The sequence below is a fragment of the Varanus komodoensis genome, unplaced genomic scaffold, assembly GCF_004798865.1.
Source record: "Varanus komodoensis strain SLA01 unplaced genomic scaffold, ASM479886v1 scaffold68, whole genome shotgun sequence".
Classification (NCBI taxonomy): Eukaryota; Metazoa; Chordata; class Lepidosauria; order Squamata; family Varanidae; genus Varanus; species Varanus komodoensis.
This window is the reverse complement of record NW_025336321.1, coordinates 949713-971535: the sequence shown is the minus strand read 5'-3', so window position 1 is coordinate 971535 and position 21823 is coordinate 949713. Positions and strand designations below refer to the sequence as shown.

Here is a 21823-nt window from a genome sequence, read left to right as displayed (position 1 = left end):
CTTGTCCCATTCCTTCTCTTCCAAACTGTTTCCATGCTCTGCCTGATCACATTAAAGGCTGAGAAGCATTCGTTTACTTGACACTTTAATCTTTAGTAGCAAAAAATCTCACCCTATCCTTTTATTTCCTTCCTGCCCCCCACAAAATCAAATCTAAAAACCCAAATCTCCTCCTAATACTATGATTACTATTGCGTTGCAAGGGAGTATTTAATCAGAACCAATGGAATTACGCCTTCAGGACAGTGAAATCTGGAAGCCAATAGTCGTCCCCCCCCCCCCAAAAAAAAAGGAAACCCTGAATTTCATAGGGGCAGAGACACCTTGAAAGGATTATCTGTTCCTTGCAGGGGGGGGGGGGGGGCAAGAGAGACGCACACTTCACGCCAGCCAAAGAAAGTCGTGAATGGTGCCAAGACGCTGATGCGATTACTTGAAGAATGCACGGCAAAACCCCGCCCCTTGAAGAGCAGCCAGTGACATCCGCCGCCTTGGCAGAAACTGGGTGGGACTGGCGGAGACTTTCCTTTGTTGCTGCATTGAGCGAGTGCAACAGAATGGGAAGGCGAGAAGCCTACTCCGAGGCAAGTGTCCGGAACTTTGAAATTGGCGTAGGACTCTTTGAGCGTCTCTGGAGATTCGTAATAATAATTTTCATCGTTATTATTGTTATTATAGAACCTGAAATACTTGCTGCTTTTACCACCGCATCCTCAATGTATGTGGACATCTATTTCTCTGATGATTTTAAGATAGCAAGGGCTATTTTTGATTAGCTGGACCTGTTTTTTTTTTTTTTTTTGCATGCATCGGTTGCTACTTTTGTATGTCATGGACGTGAAGTTGGGTGGTGGCGTTTCCTTCCCGCTGGATTTTCAGTCGAGTTATGATTCTTTTACGGTTTGTGGGGTTTTGGGGGTTGGGATTGGGTTTTGGCAAATGTATTCATTAAAACGCTTTTTCTTCCTTTGAACTCTGGCCACAGACGGCTGCATTTTCATGGTGCAATGTGTTCGTCCTTTGCAAAATGAGCACTTTGGAGCAGTTTTGGAAGAACAGTTCCGTCGATATTGGTACCTTAAAAGACAGGATCGTAACTTAAAGAATAGGAAGCATTGCATTTGTGATGCAAATCCGAAGTAATTATGGAAACTGTAAATCTCTAAGCTCAGGAAGAGGTGCAGTAAAGCTGGTTTGGGATTAGTTTGTTGCACTGAAATCCTGACTTCGTAGAAGGCTCTTGAGTCTAAATTCTCTTGCTCTGCCTTGGGCTTCAGTTTAACAACCCTCCCCCACATCCCCCACAAAAGGGATGCTTTAAGTCCCTTTTGTTTTTGTCTTGGACAAATTACTGAGTGGTGTCGCGTTGAGATGAACGACGCTTGCACACGAAACTCTTGCCCCGGGCAAAATGACAGGTCCCTTGACTTGCTTGCAACGCTTGCCTGTCTGCCCGCCCACATCATATCACCTCTTCCCACCTGTCTGAGAAGAACCGCTCTCTGACATCATGGAAACACCCGACAACCCAGGAAAGCACGAGGGGAGCCCCCCCCCTTTTTTTTTGCCTTCTTCACGCTAGAGCTTGCGTTTGGCCAACGCTACTGCCAATCAATCGAAGCGCTTCTTTCCCCTCTCTGGAACCTCCCTTGGAAGCAAAATGAGGCGAGCCCAGAGGCTCCACCCCTTTCTTGTCGGAGAAGGGAGTTGCGAGCACGCAGGTAGAGCCGCTTAAAGGGTGCATCTTTCTGTTTCTCGTTCCCGCCCGCCTCGTCGCTGACGGGCGTTCGCCCGCCAGTGCCTCCTGGCTGGCTTTCGTAGGTTGCTTAGAGGCGATGAAAAGCCGCTCGGGTCTCAGCCGCCTCGCACCGTGGCTGCGATAGGGGCACAGCGGCTTGGAGGAGCTTCCCCTTACTCAACAGCCTACGGTTGCACTTGCTGCTGCCCCGAGGTAGGTGGAGGGCTCCGCTTCAAGAAAACGCCCTGCTTGAGCCGAGGAATTTATTTTTGCATGCTTTCCTTGCGCTGCGCGGGCAAGTGAGGAACTTTTGGCGTTCCAAATGCTGCCCCCTTCTGCTTCGCCCTCGGCTTTTCCGCGGGTGTTTGTCTTGTTCCGTTTGTCCTACGTGCTCTCTTCTGTATGCATTTTAGCTTTTATTTATTTATTTATTTATTTAAAATTCTGTACCCTTCCTTCAGCACATCGCTCTCGGAACGGTTCACAAATAATCGTTTTACACCTGCAAAAGGAAATTATTTGACTTAGATATAATCGGGGAGGTGAGAGAACCAAGTGGTTCGCTAAGAATCGTGGCAGCATAATTCAGAATGCCGGAGAAAACAGAAAATGTATTTCCTATCTATGTGAACTTCTGAGTTCCCGCTGTTGGGAGGCAAATTCTGGGTTAGATAGACGCTTGGCTTGATCCAGAAAGGCAGCTTTTCTCCCTTCCGTTGCCCTTCAGATGTTTTGAACTTCTGCTCCCATCATCCCCATAACTAATGGTTAGGAATCTTGGAAGGGGTAGTTCAAAACATCTCGGAGGTATCAAGCGGAAGGCTGCGCTGATCATTTCCCAGCGACTCCTATTAGACGGTGCCCTTACCAGATTTGGGGGTCTGGATTGGAACACCAGTGCTGCCATCTAGATGTTTTGGACTACAACTTCTTTAAGTCGCAACTGACATGAGCCGTGGTCAGGGATGATGGGGGTTGTTGTTGAAAACATATGGGCAGAGCAATTTAGGGAAGGCTATTCTTTCCTCTCTGTAGATGAATCTGCAGTTGACTACCAGAAATCAATAGGCTTGAGCTTTGTATATTCTGAAGGCATATTTTAAAAGCTTAGAGTTCATTCCTGCAGTAATGCATGTGGCCTGAATGGTCCACATTGTTTCTTTCAGTTCTGAACTCTCTCTCTCTGTCTGTCTGTCTGTCTGTCTCTCTGTCTCTCTCTCTGTCTCTCTCTCTCTATATATATATATATATATGATTTTATATATTATATAACTATTACAATATGCTATATGTATATATTATATAAGTAGAAATCTGGGCAGTGATTCTGTATAAAACTCAGTTCATACAGTCATACAGTTGGCTACTTCATATTATTTTGCCTAAGAGTCTGGTGGATTGTTAAAGCTTGTATACTTGTTCACCAAAGGAAGCTGGCCCATCAAAAGAGATGGTTTTATTTTAGCTTCACTCGTATCAGTACAGCAATACTGCACTACATCAAGTATTAGCTACATAATAGAAATGATAAACTTTTTTCCTACAAAAGGTTTTGGGAAACAATTGGTTTGCTGAGTGGAAACTGGGACTTTGTTCTAATTTCAGGAGAGAATCTGGATGGGCTAAATAAGGGAATTTTATGGAGAGGATTTCAAGACACCCAGCTGTCATTTCAATGTGCCCAGTGTCTGCAAGACACACAAGGAGTTGTGGCATTACCCATACTGGTTCCAGCTAGGTGAAATGGTACATTGAGGTTAATAGAGTTGGTTGTAAATGAGGCACATGGAATCCCTCTCCATTTGGAGGAGTACCAGTGAGTTGAGTGCAGCCTTACCTTCCTTACCTTTATTTGTAACCCTGTTGCAACAAGCATCGATGCCCTCGGCTTTTTAATGTAAGGGAGCATCTGTTCTTGTAGTGTACTTGGATTGCTAGCTGTTGACTGGAAGTAAACTCATTAGCCTGTACAGGCATGATGTCCTAGTTTACTTGCATTCTCTAAAAAGACTCAGATTTTGAATATTGAGCTAGTCATAGCTTGCAAAATCTATGGCTATCTACAACAATGCTGCTGTTAGAGAAAACTATCTGATATTGCTGTATCTGGCCTGCTTCCTTCATAGGCACACCTTCAGCGACTTGGAATGCATTGACTGTTAAGGATTTTAAAGGCTTGTTATTTTTAAATGATCATAGAATTTACTTTCATGCATTGAAATACAGCCAATTGTAGCTTAACACATTAAGCATGTGTTTCCAAACTCTTACTGAAAATGAGGGTGGAGGGTGAATTTCCTGGGAGGCATTCAGCAGAGACTGACTGCAGTTCTTGCCCTCTTGCTGTGTACCTTGGAAATGACAATTGACAGCCAGCTGGCTTTTTAATTTGAGGGACCTTGGAAATATCTCTACATACCCTACTTGCAGAAATAGTGGGGGAACAGATGACCTTTTCTTTTTGTAGTGTAAATAAGCAATTACTTTTTCTTATTATTTGACACATTCTTAGAACATGGAAAAATGACATGGACACGGTTCACAAGCTAGTGCAAAATAACTGTCTATTCATTTAAATTCAGAGGAGACAGGCTGATCCCGTGGCTTGACCCTTATGACCACTGCTGCAAGACCACTTGCAGTGATGCAAGCAAACTGCTGTTGTTTAGTCAACAAAGAGCTTAAAACCAGCACAGAAATGTCAGCACTGTAAAAACATTTAGAAATGTGGCACCAACCATAGTGGACAGGAAAGGTGATGCACTGGGGAAAGGCTAGAGTTCAGTGGCAGGTGAAGTTCCCTGGGTCACCCCAGCATCACCTGGTAAGGCTGGAAAGATCCTTTTGAGCTGCAGCTCTTCAGCATAGACAGTGCTGAGCTACATGGACCAGTGGTCTGACACTGATCATAACAGCTTCCAATGTTCCTGCATCCTCAGTCACATCCTTGAAATTCCATACCATAAGGTTTGCTTGTTCTTGCTTCTGTATGCTTTATTAATGTAGAAATAATAAAATGTGCTTCATACTCTGGCAGCCTTATCCTACTTTTTTGTGGTCTCTTGGTTGGCTTAATAAAGGTATTAGCTAACGTGTTTTGGAATTGCATTTATGGTTGACCTTTGTTTTTTGTAAGGAATGCTGTTCATTTTCTGCCTTCTTGGGGAAGAAAGAACATTTGTTTCTGCCTCTTTAGTCTTTTGACTTCCATGGATAGCCCACAAATTTCCAAAATGAAGTTTCTGACTGCACTGCATTTCGGCAGAGTTTGTAAATCAGGGTTTTTATTTAATGCATGAGCGATGACTGAATGCCTTTGGCAACCTGCAGTTTATTTCTGGTAGTGCTTGGAACTACTTACTGTTGAATAAAGCACAGCAGCACCCCAATTATACTAATCTGTATATTAGCAGGTTTAATCTTTCTGTTTCTCTGTGTAGTTCAACAACAGGATATAACTGGCCAGAGCACCCCATCTATTGATTTTTGGTCAAGGCTGGCCTCTACAGCACTCTGTTTGAAGTAAGCCTCAGACACATTTCTACCTCTGGATATAAAAACCTTACCTCATGTAGCCTGGATCTTTTTGCATTGTCATCTTTACTTGTCTTTTTGTGCTACAGCTTTATATGTTCTAAAAAGTTATTAGTTGGTATGTGGTTTCTTCTAAGGAATCCTTCTCCATCCTGATGGCCTCCGGATGTGTTGGCCCAGCATTTTTGCAGCCAGCCATGCTTGTCAGGGGCATTTTGGGAGTTCTGGCACATTTAGAGGGTACCAGGCAAGGGATTTTGCTCCAACCAGTCCCAAAACAGACCTTTTCACCAAGGCTTTTATGTGGTCTCCACCCCAAGGTTCAAGTACCCCACTTTGTACGACCAGCCTAGGGTGGAACAACTAATGGCTCTTCTTCTACACCTCATCAAGGGCAGCCAAGTTGTTTTGGCAGCAAAGGCAGAAACTCTCACAAATGCCTAATAACCATAATAATGCACATTAGCTAATCATTTGTTACCCTTACATAATACTCTAAAACAGTTGCCTGAGGTGGCTGTCTCACTCTGCTGAATGCTGGGGTCAGTCTTGTGGGATTTGCAGGCAGAATAAATGAAGATGCATTTCATTGCCATACACTTCAAAGGGGGTGGGGGAGGAATCTTCTTAGAGCTGAAAAAATCCAGGTTTTGCTTGTCCTAGTGTGTATTAATCCACCTAAAATATTTTTCCTGTCCTGTATATAATAATTCACTGGCTACACAGCATGTCTCAACTTCAGCTTCCTGGTCTATATGATTACTTAGCATTCTTTCGTGTTTAGAAATTGCTCAGTGAGAATTATTTTCAGTATGAATTAATCAGAGAAAGAGCAGATGGGCCCTTGCAATGCGGTTAACCCAGGAACCTGCACTACTCACAAAGCTCAGGAAATGTGAATGACGTTTGAAATGAAGCTGCCTTTTTAAAACTCACTTCACATATTTGGCTTATGATTCTTGTGAATTAAGATTTGTGTGAATTAGAATACAGTACTGTTTGTAAGACCTTATGGCTGGCTTTTTTCATTTTTCCCATCTCAGTGAAGCTGCTAGTATAGATGTAAAAATAGAATAGTTTTAATTTGGTAGCATGCTGCTTAGATGTGGTGTTACTCTATCAAGCATAGATATTTAAGGATAACTGTAATATTCATAGTTGCCAAAAGAGAGAAGAGTGGGATGTAGGTATTATAACTGAGTCTTCTTAACTCGGTACCCTCCTGATTAGTGGGACTATGACTCTCAGTATCATCCAGCCAACACAATTGGAGGGCACCAGGTTGCATAAAGCTGTTACAAATGCAAATATCTTTCATGTAGGATGTTTTTTCTTCACTTCTTAAGGTCACCATGTTCTTCAGGTCACCATGTTCCAGGGTGGTAAAATGGAAAATGGCTTAGCTCAGGGGCTACTTCTGGTTCTCCCGATGTTTGGGCTTCTGATTCCCACGTTTCCTCACTATAAGCTTTGTCAGCCAGGGAATGGAAATCATAGGCTAAAACATCTGGAAGGCCACAAATCGTCCATCCTGGCTTGTGCAAATTAGCCATCAGCATGAATGACATTTTGTTATGTATTTACTCTATAGCTGGATTCTGATCCGACTAAGGGTCAGAGTGATTTTCTTTCAACCACATATTTGTATCCGCCCTTCCTGTATTATAAAATGGGATAATAAGCAGTTACCTCATTTTATTCTTGGAAGAGCCCTGTAAATGGACTTAGAGTGAAGAATGGTAACATTTCATGGAGAACTTTATGACCAAGTGCTGTTCTGAAACCCAGTCCGACAATCCAAGTCCAAGTACAGTACCGTGTCTGTGGTCATTATTTTAATATTTTAATCATGTGGATACAGGTTAATGGAGGAGAACAGAGGTGTGTGGGTATAATTTTTGGCTAGAACTAGCTGACAGTCTTTTCAGCCTTATGATTCCAAGACTTAATTTGCCAGTGAGTACAATGTCTCAGTTGCCCTTCACCAGCAGTCCTTGGCTGCACTGGACCCACTTTTCCATGATGTGCTTGCCTACGATTGGTCCTGCCCATGTGGGAGTATGTTGCAGAGAAAGCAACTCTCACGTGGCTGAGGGTGGCAGCTGAAGGGCACCTCTCTGCAAATGCACAGATCTGATATTGAAGCAATTCTTTTGCTCCCTGTTAATGCATCTGTTCCTTTTAATGTTACTTGGTGTTTGCTGTTCAGCATATCTCTCTCAAGGCAGGTGACTGGTGATTTATCCAAACCTTTTGAAGAAGTCAAACAGCAGCTAGTTTGCATTTCCTTCATTTTATGCTATTCGGTATGTGGCTATGCCTTTAAAAGCTCCTAAAAGCAGTGAAGTAATCATGGATATTCCAGGACTTGGGGATTATCCATCCCAGGTGCTATACAGGCCTGTTCTGCATCAGATGTTGCTTTAGATGTTTTTAATTATTTACGTGTCTAGATTTTGGAAAACATTATTGTATTTCCTCATATTATTTTGATAAACTTTTGTAAACTGCCCAGTGAGCTTCATAAAGAAATGAAATTCATGACCATGATGTTACCTTGATTATAACAGAGACAGTGCCATGAGTTTCTTCCCCAAATGACATGCCTAAGGCAACCATCTGTAGACATTTAGCTGGTGCAGTTCCAGTGACTTTAACTGGGTTGATCTGGAGTAAATAAGTTGCGAATTACAGGCCAAAACTCCAGGGCCACTTCAGCTGCTGCAGCATAAACAACTGCTTATGCTACTGTGCTTAGGCCAACATCGTCTGGCGAGGCAGGCACTGAAGGAAGTGGCACTCTTCTTTACTACAGGAAATCCTGGACATGAAACTAGCCCAGCATGCAGGATTTAGGCCTGGTCTCTCCCAGTAAATAGCTTTCTTTCTTGCATGGGTGGCTGCAGCAAGACCCTCCTGAGAAGAGCTTCTTAAGCAGCTGTAGGTTTAACAGGTAACAGCCTGCAGTACAAGCAGACTGGGGATGGAGCTACAGTTTCTGACATGTTCAATAAAGCTGTACAGGCCTAGGCAATGCAATGTTGTCCAGATGGTTTGGGCAATAGCTTCCAGAATCCCTGACCATTGGCCATGCTGCTGGGGCTTAAAGGACTTGTAGTCCAAAACTTCTGGAGGGCTCCAGGTTGTCTACCCAAGTAGGAGGAGATCCATTCTGTCTGTATTTCACACCATACTGGGCTTAACGATATCATATTTATTATGATGTCTGCTTTTTGATGGAAGTGGGGTATTTTTGAACCAGAATTTCATTCTACTTTTGCTAATTTGCATTACTGCTAATCAGTTTTAATTAAGTCAAGTCTGTTCCAAAAGTTAAAAACTGATTGGGGTAAGTCTGCAGAATTTACAATGCTTAGAAAAAGCTGATCTGCTATGCAATCTGCATAGTCACAGTAATCCAAACCCCTCTGAATCTGCTGTGGACTTCTCCAACATCCATGTGTCCATCAGGTCTGGGAAGCACCAGGCTGGGGAAGGCTGCTTCACAGCTTGTTTAACTATCGAACAAAAACCCAATTTTCCAGCAGCTGTCTTCTCTTGCAGAATATGAGCATGCTTGTGAACAAATGGTGAGTGATGATTGCGTGTTAACAACGGAAGAGGCTGTTACTGCTGTGATAGTTTTATTCTCTAATGTGCTTAATGCTTACAGTTGCAACTTCTGGCATAGTGGAATGAAAATGTTGAGTGGAAAGATTAACTTTCAGTTAATAGAGGATCATTTAGCTTGGATTCTACCCAACTTAAAATGCTCATTATTTTATTAGACAGGATAAAGTAAGTAGATTTTCAGTTGATTCGGCCTGAGCACAGAGGCAATGGAACATGTGTACAATTTAGACAGACTTTTATCCATCTGTATTTGTTTTTCATATATGTGGTGTTTGTGTTTGCTGATGAAATTATGCAATATAAATTCACCCACAGCTTAATATTGGCTGTATTCTGGTCTTGCAAGCAACCTTCTTTTTATTTGTTCTTCTTTCTGCTGTTAGGCTGGGGGATAGGAATATTTTGTTTGCATATGTGGAGGGTCCAGGTTCAGACATGCTTGTGAAGCTGATGGGGATGGTCTTAAAGGGGGTTGATATCTCTTAAAATGGGAACCTTGGAGCAGTGGTAAGCAGTTGGTCGCTCTCCAGATGTTTGGAACCTCAAGTCCTGGAAATTCCTGCTAGCATGGCCCTCAATCAGGAATGCTGGGGGTTGAAGTTCAAGAATAGATCTATTTTCTGCTTACCCCAGCTTCTAAATTGCATATTGTAATAGCTTTCTTAGGATGAGCTTGTGTGGCGATAACTGGTGGTTGGTGGTTCATTTCTGCAGTTTCTGCATACCTGTTCCTGTCTTTGCAGTAATGATTTTGCTACTCTACTTCCTCATTCCACTGGCTTTTTATACTGAACTCACTGAACCTCTCTGCAATTTGTTTTTCTGTGTGTCGTTTTCTGTCACAGGCTGAGCCATGACAACAGTGTTGTACCTATGAAAGCTGGTCTCTTGCGCAGGATCTTCTGCTTCAGTTTCCAATTTGAGAAGTTAGGCTGAGGAAGCACACAGAACTGATTTAAAAGGAAGACACTGGAGAACCAATTTGAATTTCAGACAGTTGCAAATTCACTCATAAGGCTAGACTGGGCTGGTTCAGATGGAATGTTAACCTGTAGCTTAATGTTATGAGTATGACCTGCACTTTGCTTCCCCTTTCCCCTTCCTTTTCCAGCATAGCTGCAGGGGGGAGTTTGGAAACTTGTGCTTTCTTGTTAGGTTATGTGCAACCCATGGCTAACCTTAACTAAAGTTAATGAAAAAAGCTAACTTCAGACTATAGGTCATGAAGCTGTTTTGTTTTTACCAATCATAGTTAAAATTAACTACAATTCGGTTTTTGAATGACATACTGAATTGCAGCTAAGCAGAAGGGGAGGTTTCTATTTGTTTGTGTGACCACAGCACAGGAGGGGGAGTGAGTGAACCCAAGGCTCACTTGGGCTACTTTTCCCAATAGTAAACTGGTTTAGCATTATATTCAACCAATATATCACATCCTAAAGCAGGGGTGGATAACCTGCAGTTGTAGGGGCTCCGTATGGCCTCCCCCTCCCCCAAATTCAAAAGCCCTCTTTATATGATCATGGAGATGGTAATGATTTGTTACATTCCTGGCAAGAGCTACCTGTTTTTTCACTGGAAAAAACTCACTAGCATTTATTTTGCATTAAGTCAATAGCTACACTCTGGAATAGAAGGAAATTGTTAGTGTTACACTGATTTTACCCACTGTGATATGGGAACATCTCAGATCCATAAACCTTATGAAATGTGTTTGATATTGTTGCCACAAATAGATGGTTCAAGAATAGGGGTATGGATCTCAAAATGTTAATGATGAGCTCCTTCCTTTCTTTTAGTGACAATGAAACAAGCGATAAAAGTTCATTGAGGATTTATTATGCAATGTTTGTGAAAACCTGGGACAGATTTTAAGGAATACATTTTCTTCTGCACACTTCATCCAGTATTTGAAATCTTTAGATTGTGCTGGACTATAAAGTTAACTGCAAAAGGAATTTCTGAATCAGAAAATGCTTTTGGATTACGGGGAGACACAGGAATGTTTGCCCCTGTGAGGACTTGCAGATTATTGGCTTATCAGCGCAATGTAAATATAAAAAAGAATAAATCAGAGGAGGCTCCAAGCCTTACCACGTAGAATTCTTATTCAAGTGGCTGTTTAGGGATAGGGTTATATTCATTGGCCAAGTTATTCACTGGTTAAATTGCTTTAAATGACTTTCTGACCCAGTGTAATAGATATGAGTAACCAAGTCCATTGGAATCTCAGTAAGGATTGAGAAACCACTTTCCTCAGTTCCAGGAAACTTACTTGTAGGTCTTGATACCCCAGTTTCTAAACTCAGAAACAAAACATAGATTCCTTGATAGCACCAATAATTTATTTTCCTTCTTCATTGCTTTCCTAATTGACTTCTAGAAATGTGAATCTGAGGGATAGGAGATTGTGGGGGGTGGGGGGGATTGCTTGATTGCTATTTGAAAGCAGTGAGATGTACATTGATGGAAATTGGCCATAGACACAGACTTTCTTCTTTTTCCAATGTTTGTGCACTAGTTTTAAAACTCCCATCTTAACTGTGATGATATTATAGGTTTATAGTAACATGTACATGTTAAAAGAGAAGTGCGCCATCTGGTCATCTCTCCAACAACTGTACTTCATTTCCTGGCACCCTGCCTTGGCTGAGATCTTCAACCATTGGACTATCAGCCAATGTGGTGGGGCTTGTGGGGGTCAGAGAGCTGGCCTTGGACTGGTGAGACCCATTCAAAAGTTCCCTAAGATCTCTTTGACTTCTTTCTCTACATTGTTGAATGGAATATAACAGACATACAATGTTGCGGTGGATGTCAGCACACCCACAAAGTTGTCAAACAAGTTCTCAATACTAGTTTCACAGAAACCATTATGTTAGCTGAAGACGGGCACTTGGCCTGCAGTGCTTTTTCAGTGTTTCAAATCTACCTACAGGCTTGAAAAGTTTGGAAGTGCAGTTTAATCATTTGAGGCAAGTTTCCTGGTGATGCAGAACTCTTCCAGATGAGGCTACTGTGGTACCCTCACTCTGCCTCATTCACAAATCCCCACTAGGGTCCAGATGACATTGCCTTTTACTCAAGATCTTCCATGTTTCCTTACCACTCCTAATGCAGAAAAGGAGTAAACGATGGAACAGCTGCACAAGGCTTTCTGATTGCTCATTTTAGGAGCCTCCATTTGAGAGCAAACTCACAGTGCAGTTCAACTCATGCATGTTCACTTGGAAGTAAATGGGATGTACTTCAGTGCAACTATGCATAGATTGTGATCCATGTTTCAGGTACAGACAGAGTCTGCTAAACACATTTGACCTTCTGCTTGTCCTTCAAAGGCAATATGCTTGGGAAAATGAGAAACTGGCCTGAACAACCCTGATAAATGGAAAATGGACAATTAATTATTAAAATTTAATATTTTTATTCAAGAAAAATTAAGAATTTTAAATTCTTAAAATCCCATAACTCAGGGGCAGGCAGGCAGACTTCAGAGCTGTCAAATCAACTTTGTTTTGCTTTTACTGGAACCTCCAAGGTCTACCTACCAAAGCCTGTTGGAAATTAAAGCACAGCGTGCTTCTGATAACATTCTGAGCCCTGGAATTTCTTTTCCATGCCAGAACTGAACTAAATCATATAGAAGTCCACACATGCTTAGCCCAGGTTTTATTGCATTTCAGTGATCTTGTTGCGATGGGAAAATCATATTGTTGTTGCAACTGGAAATCAGAAACCCTTTCTGATCTGCGGTGATTCACCCAGAAATCCTAATTTAGCCTTTTTTCATGCTCACTGTGACTCTGCAAGAATGATCATCTACCATCCCAAAGTAAAGAATGCCTGTTCTTTAATCAATGCATTTTTCCTCCTCTGGATGCCATCTTCTGATTTCCAGCCATGAAAACTGTTCTGTATTTAACTTCTTTATTGTGTCTGCTACTTCAGCCCCACTAAGCTTACCAGTGAGTACACAAACCACTCTGTTACTCCCTCTGCAAAGAAACAGTGATGATGTATTTCTCTGCATGCAGATGTATTTCTCTGCATATTTCAGATGAAAATACATGCAACTTCAGATAGTGGTAGAAGCACCACTTGTTTTTAGAATATTAGTTGTTCTAACTTGTAAATTATGATTTCCAAGACAGAATTGTGATTTTGCCACTTGGAATAGTTGTAGTGAGTAGTGACCACAGCTACCCTTATTACTGGAACAAGATGAATAATAAGGTGAGGTGCTTAATAAAATCTCCTTTTTGACCTAAGGGAGGTATTCATCGGTTTTTGGCAAGTTCAGGAAGACAAAAGGTAAGGGGCCAATTTTACGACAAGGATCCATCTAGTATTGTTTGATCCCTGTATGGGACATTCCTCTTTTATCATTATGTCCTTAATTGCATAGATATATAGTTTAAAAACGCAAGTATTTCAAATGCTGCCCTTGGATGGGTGTGCTGGTGACGAGCCACGCTTTGGTTTTATTGTTACCACAAGTTGAAAATAACAGTGATTAAAAAAAACAACTTCCTTTTAAACAAACTTTGTGCATGGCAAAATATTTGTAGAGGTTCCCTATAAAAATCATTTCTTGGCTGCTCTTCATCAGTATTTCACAATGCCTGTCTGCATAACCATACATCGAGCTAGCATCTCGAATCGCCTTTGCTAAGCTTGGAAAAGCCTGGGCGTGCAGCCAGATGGGTCAACCACCCATGGAAGTGAAATGGGAGTTGGACTTGATTGCCTTATAGACCTTCCCATTCTACATCTGCTGTATTCTAAAAAGAACAAAAATACATAGAAACTAAAACCTCATGGTTACAAGCAGCGGCACAACAAGAGAAAAACAAGCAGAATGAGGCACAGCAGTAATTAATTCTCAAAGGCCACCTGCAAATAAGCCATGCCTTTACACTACCAAGGCTTGGGAACGCAATAATTACCTCTCCCGACTGCAAGCTAGCTGGACACAACCATCAACATCTGGACCCTTCATCTGAGTGCCAAATATGAGAAAAACTTGGAAGGTGGCAACAAGGGGTGGGTCTTTTCAGTGCCCCCCCCCAAAATTGTGGAATGATCTCCCCACTGAAGCCTGCCTATCATCACCTTTGTCATGCTCTCAGTGCCAAGTTAAGGCACTCCTCTATGCCAAGATGTTTTTAAAAATCCAAGGATATATAGTAGCTGGTGGATACCCATGTCAGGTGTTCCAATGCTGTATCATATAATGTTTTAGCCATTACACTGTAGAATTTTATCATGTTTTATTGCACTGTCTTGTTTTATGAATTGTTGTAAACTGCCAAGAAAGCTTTGGCTATTGGGCGGCATAGAAATAAATTGTTAAAAAATAATAATACTGCCGCTTAATTCTCCCACAATCCATCCCCATTACTGATTTCTCCTCCTTTCCTTTTCTTGCCCACTAGCCTATACTACATAAGGCTTCCCTAAATGAGACCTTTAGCAAGGCTGCTTCCTTTGTTTTCTTCGCAGGGAATGAGAGTGTCCTTCATATGAGACTTTGTTTGTTTGTTTGTTTTCCTGTGGGTTTCTTTTCTGCCTTTCTGTATGTTCCTGCATGTCGCAGAATACATGGTGGTGCTGTAGTATAGAGCAGGACTGCAAAATTACGCTTTGCTTCCATAGCCTATCATGGTGCCATCTAGGAAAAAGCTGCACTTTACTCCAGAGAAAGCTGCAAAAATATTGGAAAACTCAGGAGAGGCCCTGGACAATAATTATGATAGCATTTTAAAAAATACTATAGGACTTTTTGTGTACCAATAGTTTGTCTAGGACTTATATTATTTACTCTTAGCAGTAGCCCTTGCAAAGAGGCTCAGCATTATGGTTAGTACCACCGGCAACTTGAGATGATGGATCTTGAAGCCACCGGTCAATAGAGCCATCTTTTTAATGCCCATCATCATTTCATCTTCTGTGTCCCCTGCCACCAGCAAAGATCTTTCCCATTTTTCCTTCCGATCACAGTAGCAGATAATAAAAATATGCACCACTTTCTGCTTTATCCTAAGTTACAAAAGCTAAGTTGTCACAGTGATTGCTTTTCATCTGTTTTACAGGTGAAGCAATTGAGAAATGGCTTTCCCACAGTTATGTGAAAGAAGCTAAAGTGGTCTTGAATCTGGACCCATATCAAAGTTTAGCACTGTCCCCTTGGCATGGGGCCAAGATCATTTGGTGAGCTAAGGGGGGATTTGAACCTGGGTGTCTCTGGTTCTCATCTGATACTCTCTGCCCTAGAATAAGCTACTCTTTGATGATGACGACAACTTATTAATTGGGCCTCTTTCTTAAAATTGTTCTAAAAGTGGGGATCCATTTTTGCATCAGAGCACACTTAGGCTTCAGGCTTCACTTTTTAAAAAATTTCCAATAGATGGGTCCAAACTTAGGAGATTCTGTGAAACTGAATTAGCTTATGAGTGTTGCTCACCAGAAGCATTTCAGTACAAACTATGATGGCAGAAACTATGGTTCCCTTTTGAGTTTCAGGTTTTTCCTATTTGGATAAACACATTTTGAACAGTCAAATTCTCCATTAGCAAAGCTAGAAACTTCAGCATGGGAACTTTTGTTGAAAATGGAAGCAGCAACAAGACAAACATTGTCAAGTTTGAAATATGCACAATCTCTTCAGTTTATAAAGTGTAAAAACAAATGATCAAACAATCTCTACGTATAAAGTGTAAAAACAAACCACCTCTTCCAGTCTCCTCAAAGCCTGAAAATTGGAAAGAGCAAAATGGAAGCAGCAGTTCTGAGGATTTTTTAAAGTTATGTTAACACCACTTTTCCTCTTGTGAAAACCCCAGGTCTTCCCTCTCTCCATTTTATCCTCACAGCAACAACAACCACCCTGTGAGATAGGTTAGGCAGAGAGTCAGTGGCTGAACCAAAGTCACCCTGTGCCATACTGACTGATATACTACTGCAGTTATACCAACCTGGCAACCTTCAGATGTGTTTGACTACAACTCCCACCATCCCCAGCTGGGCAGGCAGATGGGGGATGCTGGAAGTTGTAACCAAGAACCTCTGAAGAATGCCAAGTTGGGCAAGGTTGTCCTGCTTTCCGTAGAGACACAGAGCAAATGATTTTGAGTGTTGACACTGGGAAAGTATAAAAAACTTTAAAAAAATCTTCCACAGGGTGTAATTACAGCTGATACAGATTTCAAAGGAGGAGGTCTCTTTTTAAAAATCACATTAATATTATTCTCTTGCTACCCACGGATTCTTGCTTCATGTTACAGCCCTCTCTCTCTCCTCAGATGCTACCTCCACATAACATCCTTTCCTCACTCTCATCTGCCTACTCTGACTGCAAGACTAAAAAAGAAACTCTTTTATTTATTCACCTATGCATGTTGGCAGCACAAGCATTACGAAAACTGTCAAACTGGCAAGCGGGTGGCATGAAACACCAAAAAGTGTTCAGTAAAAGCATTAAGCTGCACTATGCAAGGCCCTGGGATTTGCTACAGCTATATATTTGTGGGTTGGAAATTTATACCAGATCTGAGGCAGGAAGTGTGTACATGCCATATTTTGAGAGGGATAAAAATAAGGGCAATCTTGAGCAACATTGCAGCATTGCAAAAATAATGGGTTGGTTCTACATTTAGGTTTTCTGGTGAGGCACAGGCTGGGTTTGGCAATAACTGTGGTACCCCTTTAACAAAGGCTTGTTTCTTTATGTATTTAATTTCTATACTCCTCAAGTTCTCTGGGCAATTCACAGCAATTTCTTGGGTACAGTAAAAAGAGATGCAGGAAAAAAGAGATCAAATCAAAACATAGATAGAATAAAACAACATAAAATTCCTGTACCGACTTTACCACAGAGTAGCTCACGATTTCTGTCTAGGTGGATAGTTCAAGCGACACTGCATGCCACTTGAATTAGTATGAAAGGATGTCTGCTTGCAGGTAAATTTATTTGAGAGAAGGTGTTTGGAGTGTGCCGTGGCAAGACTTGAGCTGGAGCATTGCTCTCCAAATAGCACTACCTGTCAGGAGGCACTCCTGCTTGCCATTCTCAGTGGTAATAGCTATATATTTTGCTTGTGCAAATATACAACACCCCCTCCCCTTTCTCCACCCCACTCCATCTTCTCATCTCTCTCCCTTGCCTGTTGCCTGAAAGTGTGCAATGGAGTAAGATAATGAGAGATGTAATATCATCTTGCCTGCTTCCTGCATCCCACCTCCTGGTTTAGGCTTCCAGTAAGGTGAGAGAGATGCACAGGTGAGGAAAGAATTAAGTAAGGACAGACAAGAGGGGACTGGTGTTTCCTTGCAAAAAGTAGGTGGTTAAATTGTCAGAAGCTTGATCTTATAGTGTGAATGACCTTGTCTGGCCCTTAGGCTGGAAGTAATATCTGAACGTTAATAGAAATTCAAAGGAAATTCATCCTGGGAATAAAAAATCTGGTGCTCGTTTGACAAGGAGTAGAGGCAAGCTCCCACCACATGCTGCTGCTTCAAGTGTGCCTTTTAGCAATTTAGCAGTCTGTGCATCTTACTAACATTGAGACTGTGGTGTTCTAAATTGGGTGTGTGGATTCAGGAAATTTTCTTAGTTGGACAGGTGCTTTTCCAGAGTCAATGTGTGAAAATGCCATTGGTATGATGTTTTCCAGAACCCTTCATCAGATTGGATGCTAGCAAATCTACAATGGGAGAGAAGGAGAAGAATAGGAGAATACCTCACCTCCAAAGTCAGTAGCCCTAAAATGGAGCCCTGGCAGCATTTTGCAAACTTGACTGGGTTAGAACAGGCCATTTCTGATTCCTTGAATAAACTTTGCAATTGTCATTAAAATGCTGCTTAGCTTCATTTGCTTTCTCATGGAAGTCCCCCACCCCAAAACACTGGGGGACAGTTTTGAACATGTAAGCTACCAAGGTATGAGTGTTTCATCAGTCGTAAGCATGATACAGAATGCATGTCATTTCTTTGTTGTCTCAGTGTGACTTCGTTGGAACTGATGTCTTAATAGCCATAATTTTTACATCAAGATGCTTCTCAGAGAAATGAAAGCAGTGGGTATTATTTGGTTCTCAGATTGTCTGGCCAATATGCAAACATTCTGATAAATGGGGTGGCTGCTTGCTTAAGGTAAACTAGTTTAGAAAATGAGGTTATGTTTTGCATACATATCATGTTCTCTCAATACCTTGGCTATATGCTACTTCTGGACCAGGTGGTTGTAAGTTGGCTAATATGTGATCTGATGTACTATGATTTTCATAAAAGTTGTAATAGGCAACTAGTTTGGCTCAGAGGCCTGTAGGAATCCTCTTGTCACATCATTGTACCTGTTGTTCTGACTAGCTTTTAAAACCATGAAATATACAAGCCCATTTCATAAGCTTTCTGTCTTAATTTCCCTGTTAGAGCTTTTCTATGTGAGCTGTATCTATTTTCAGTTTTGTTTCGGAACTGAGATCCATGAACTACATGAGGGGTGTTTCCTTCTTTTCCACTACATAACCTCTAGCCAGCACTGTGGTATAGCAGAACAGCAAAATATACAAGAGGGAATTGTGGTTTTGTTCACTTTTACAATTAAATAACTCATTGTTCTTGTGCTAAAATATATCCTCCACAGTGCTGGTTAGACACAGAAGTGAAAATATAGGGTTGGGACAATGCTAACATAACCCATAAATAAGTGGACGATAAATGGCACATGTAGATAAAACTCAATTGGTGCCATATTCGTTGGTTCCCCTTAACAGTTGCAGGGGGATATCTGCACCCATTATCCCCACCTCTGCTTGGTAGGGGGTTGGCATCTGCAGAGGGGAACCTGTGCCATGCATGCACTGCTTACAAGCAGGGATTCTTTGTCCCCCTCACCTGAGTTTAGAAGGTGTGAAAGAAAGAAAAAACACAAAAGGAGCTGTGATAGCATCATATATGGACATGGAAGAAGTCACAGTAGATCAAGGCAGCAGTTTATCTAATCTAGCATTTCTGTTTGCACAGCGGTCAGTTAGATGCTTATGGAAAGCTTGCAACAGGTCATGAATACAAAAGCCTGTGTTCCTGCATATGTTCCCCAGCAAATGGTATGCAAGGCATACTACTGATATTGGTAGTAATATATAATAATCAGTAGTAGCTATAGTGTCTTCTCCTCCATGAATTTGCCAACTTGACCATCCAAGTTGGTGATCATCATGATCTCTTGTGGTAGCACATTCCATAGCTTAACTCTGTGCTTTGTGAAGAAATACTTCATTTTATTTGTCCTGAATCTCCCATCACTGACCTTGAGTTCCTCTTTAATGAAGGAGTGATGCGGTTTTCTTCCTGTCGACTTTCTCTCCACACTATGCATAATTTCATAGATGGCTGTCTGACTATCGTCTCTGTTCTTTCTCAAGGCTAAACAGTGCCAGATCTTGCAACCTTTCTTCACAGGGGAGATGCTCTAGCATTCTGACCATCTTAGTTGTCTTTTTCTGCATCTTGCCAAGATATACAATATCTTTTTGAGGTGCAGTAATGACAAATGTACACAGCTTTTGAAGCAGAGTCATATAATATATATATATATATGAATAAAGACATTCTAATTGGACCAGTTTCATTTCTGATTCAATCCTAATGATTTCCAACATGAAACCATGTCTTTTACATAGCAGCTGAATAATGAATTGAATTTTTCATTCAGCTTTTTACGACAACCCCAAGATCTATTTCTTGGTCTTTACCTTCAGCTCAGATCCCAGGCTTAGACTCCATCAGTAAATATCATAGAATTTTCTGCCCTGACATTTACAATATTTCACTTCTCAACATTAAGAAAACTAAGATCATGGCATCCAGTCCTCTCACTTCCTGGCAAATAGATGGGGAAGAAATGGAGGTAGTGACAGATTTTATTTTCCTGGGCTCCAAGATCACCGCAGATGGGGACTGCAGCCAAGAAATTAAAAGATGCTTGCTCCTGGGGAGGAAAGCTATGGCAAATCTAGATAGCATACTAAAAAGCAGAGACATCACCCTGCCAACAAAAGTGTGTATAGTCAAGGCTATGGTTTTCCCAGTTGCAATGTATGGCTGTGAAAGTTGGACCATAAGCAAGGCTGAGCACCGAAGAATTGAGGCCTTTGAATTGTGGTGCTGGAGGAGACTCCAGCGAGTCCCTTGGACAGCAAGATGATCAAACTGGTCAGTATTAGAGGAGATCAACCCTGACTGCTCTTTAGAAGGCCAGATCCTGAAGATGAAACTCAAATACTTTGGCCACCTAATGAGAAGGAAGGACTCCCTGGAGAAGAGCCTAATGCTGGGAACAATAGATGGCAAAAGAAGAAGGGGACGGCAGAGGATGAGGTGGCTAGATGGAGTCACTGAAGCAGTTGGTGTGAGCTTGAGTGAACTCTGGGGGATGGTGGAGGACAGGAAGGCCTGCAGGAATGTTGTCCATGGGGTCACGATGGGTCGGACACGACTTTGCAACTAACAACAACAACCGTTTACATCTGTACACTGCTACTTCTTTTTACTCCGTCTTCTGAACTAAAGTGTTTCCATCTTCTTATTCCCTGAACTCTGAATTGCTTAGGAGTCTTTGGGGAAGAGGGATTTCACTGCAAGCCATTTAGAAGTCCAAGTAAACAAAGTCTACCAGATCTCCTTTGGCGACATGTTTATCGACACTTTAAAGGGACTCTAAAAAGTTAGGGGGACGTACCAAATCTTTCCCAAGCCATGCTGATTTTTTTTCAACAGGACTTATCCTTTTCCCACCAAGTTAACCAGAACAGAGGTTATGCCTGGAATTTTCTCAGTCTTCCCTGAATCCCTTTTTTAAAAGTTGGTATCACACTGACTGCTTACTATCAAGTCCTCTGGTACAGAGACTGATTTCAGGAACATGTTACGTATTGTTGTTGAAAGGTCATTTGAGTTCTTTAAGAACTTTAGGATGTATACTATCTGGATTCCAGTTTATCTACAAGGTCTAAGACTTGATCTTTTGTCACCACTATTTGCCTTGGTTCCTTAGAATCCCTTCCTTACAATATCCATTCAGGTCCAAGTATCTTCTGTAGTGAAGACAGACACAAAGAATTCATTCAGGTTCTCTGTAAATTCCTTCCATTCCTTTAGTATAGTGGTGGCAAACCTATGACATGCGTGCTACAGCAGGCACGCAGAGCCCTCTCTGTCAGCGTGTGAGCCAAGTCACTCCAGCATCGCCCCAGCAGAGGCGCATTGGATAACACTACACTTAGGGGCCATGGGCATGCTCAGAAAGGAGTAGCTGTGCCAGGCGATGACATCACATACTGTGACTCGTCCGAGCTTTCGCATGGCCGGTCAGTGCACTGCCAAGGGGAGGGAGGGAGGGAGATGGATGGATGGATGGATGGATGGATGGATAGCTATTTGCTTGGAATGGCTGTGAGTTGTTTTTTCTAAACTGAAACCTCAGTTTTCAGGTTTTATTGCAGCGTTGGCACTTCGTGATAAATCAGTGCATTTTGGGTTGCAGTTTGGGCACTTGCTCAAAGTGCACTTCACCATCACTGGGTTAGGATTAGAAAAACGTGGTGTCCTGGCATGATTTTGATGGTTGGAGTGTGTTTAGAATGGGCAGAAATGATAAGCAGTGCAGAAAAAGCTACTCAAGGAAGGCTATTTCAAAATCTCCCTCTTTTCAATGGAACTTTACCCTATATTAGGGTTAGGGGTGTGCACCAGGGCAGGGTTAGGGTTAGAAAAATGAGGCGTCCTGGCATGATTTTGATGGTTGGAGTGTGTTTAGAATGGGCAGAAATGATGAGCTGTGCAAGGGCTGATACATCCGGGCCCAAAGAAAGATCTCATACCACCCTCAAATGCCCGCTATGACGACTTTGCCA

General features: G+C 41.8%; 1 protein-coding gene across 6 annotated transcripts in view; it reads left to right on the top strand.

Moving 5' to 3' along the window:
* Window positions 1-21823, top strand: part of OSBPL3 (oxysterol binding protein like 3) — a 106428-nt gene that overhangs the window by 3036 nt on the left and 81569 nt on the right. For 4 of the 6 annotated variants that reach the window (XM_044450701.1, XM_044450699.1, XM_044450700.1 and 1 more), the window contains exon 1: window positions 1747-1951. The exons of 1 other annotated variant lie outside the window; for it this stretch is intronic. The gene's annotated coding sequence lies outside the window, so the exon portion shown is untranslated. Of the gene's footprint in view, window positions 1-1686; window positions 1722-1746; window positions 1952-21823 lie in introns of those variants that run through there. One more of the 6 variants, XM_044450696.1, reaches the window with a different exon arrangement.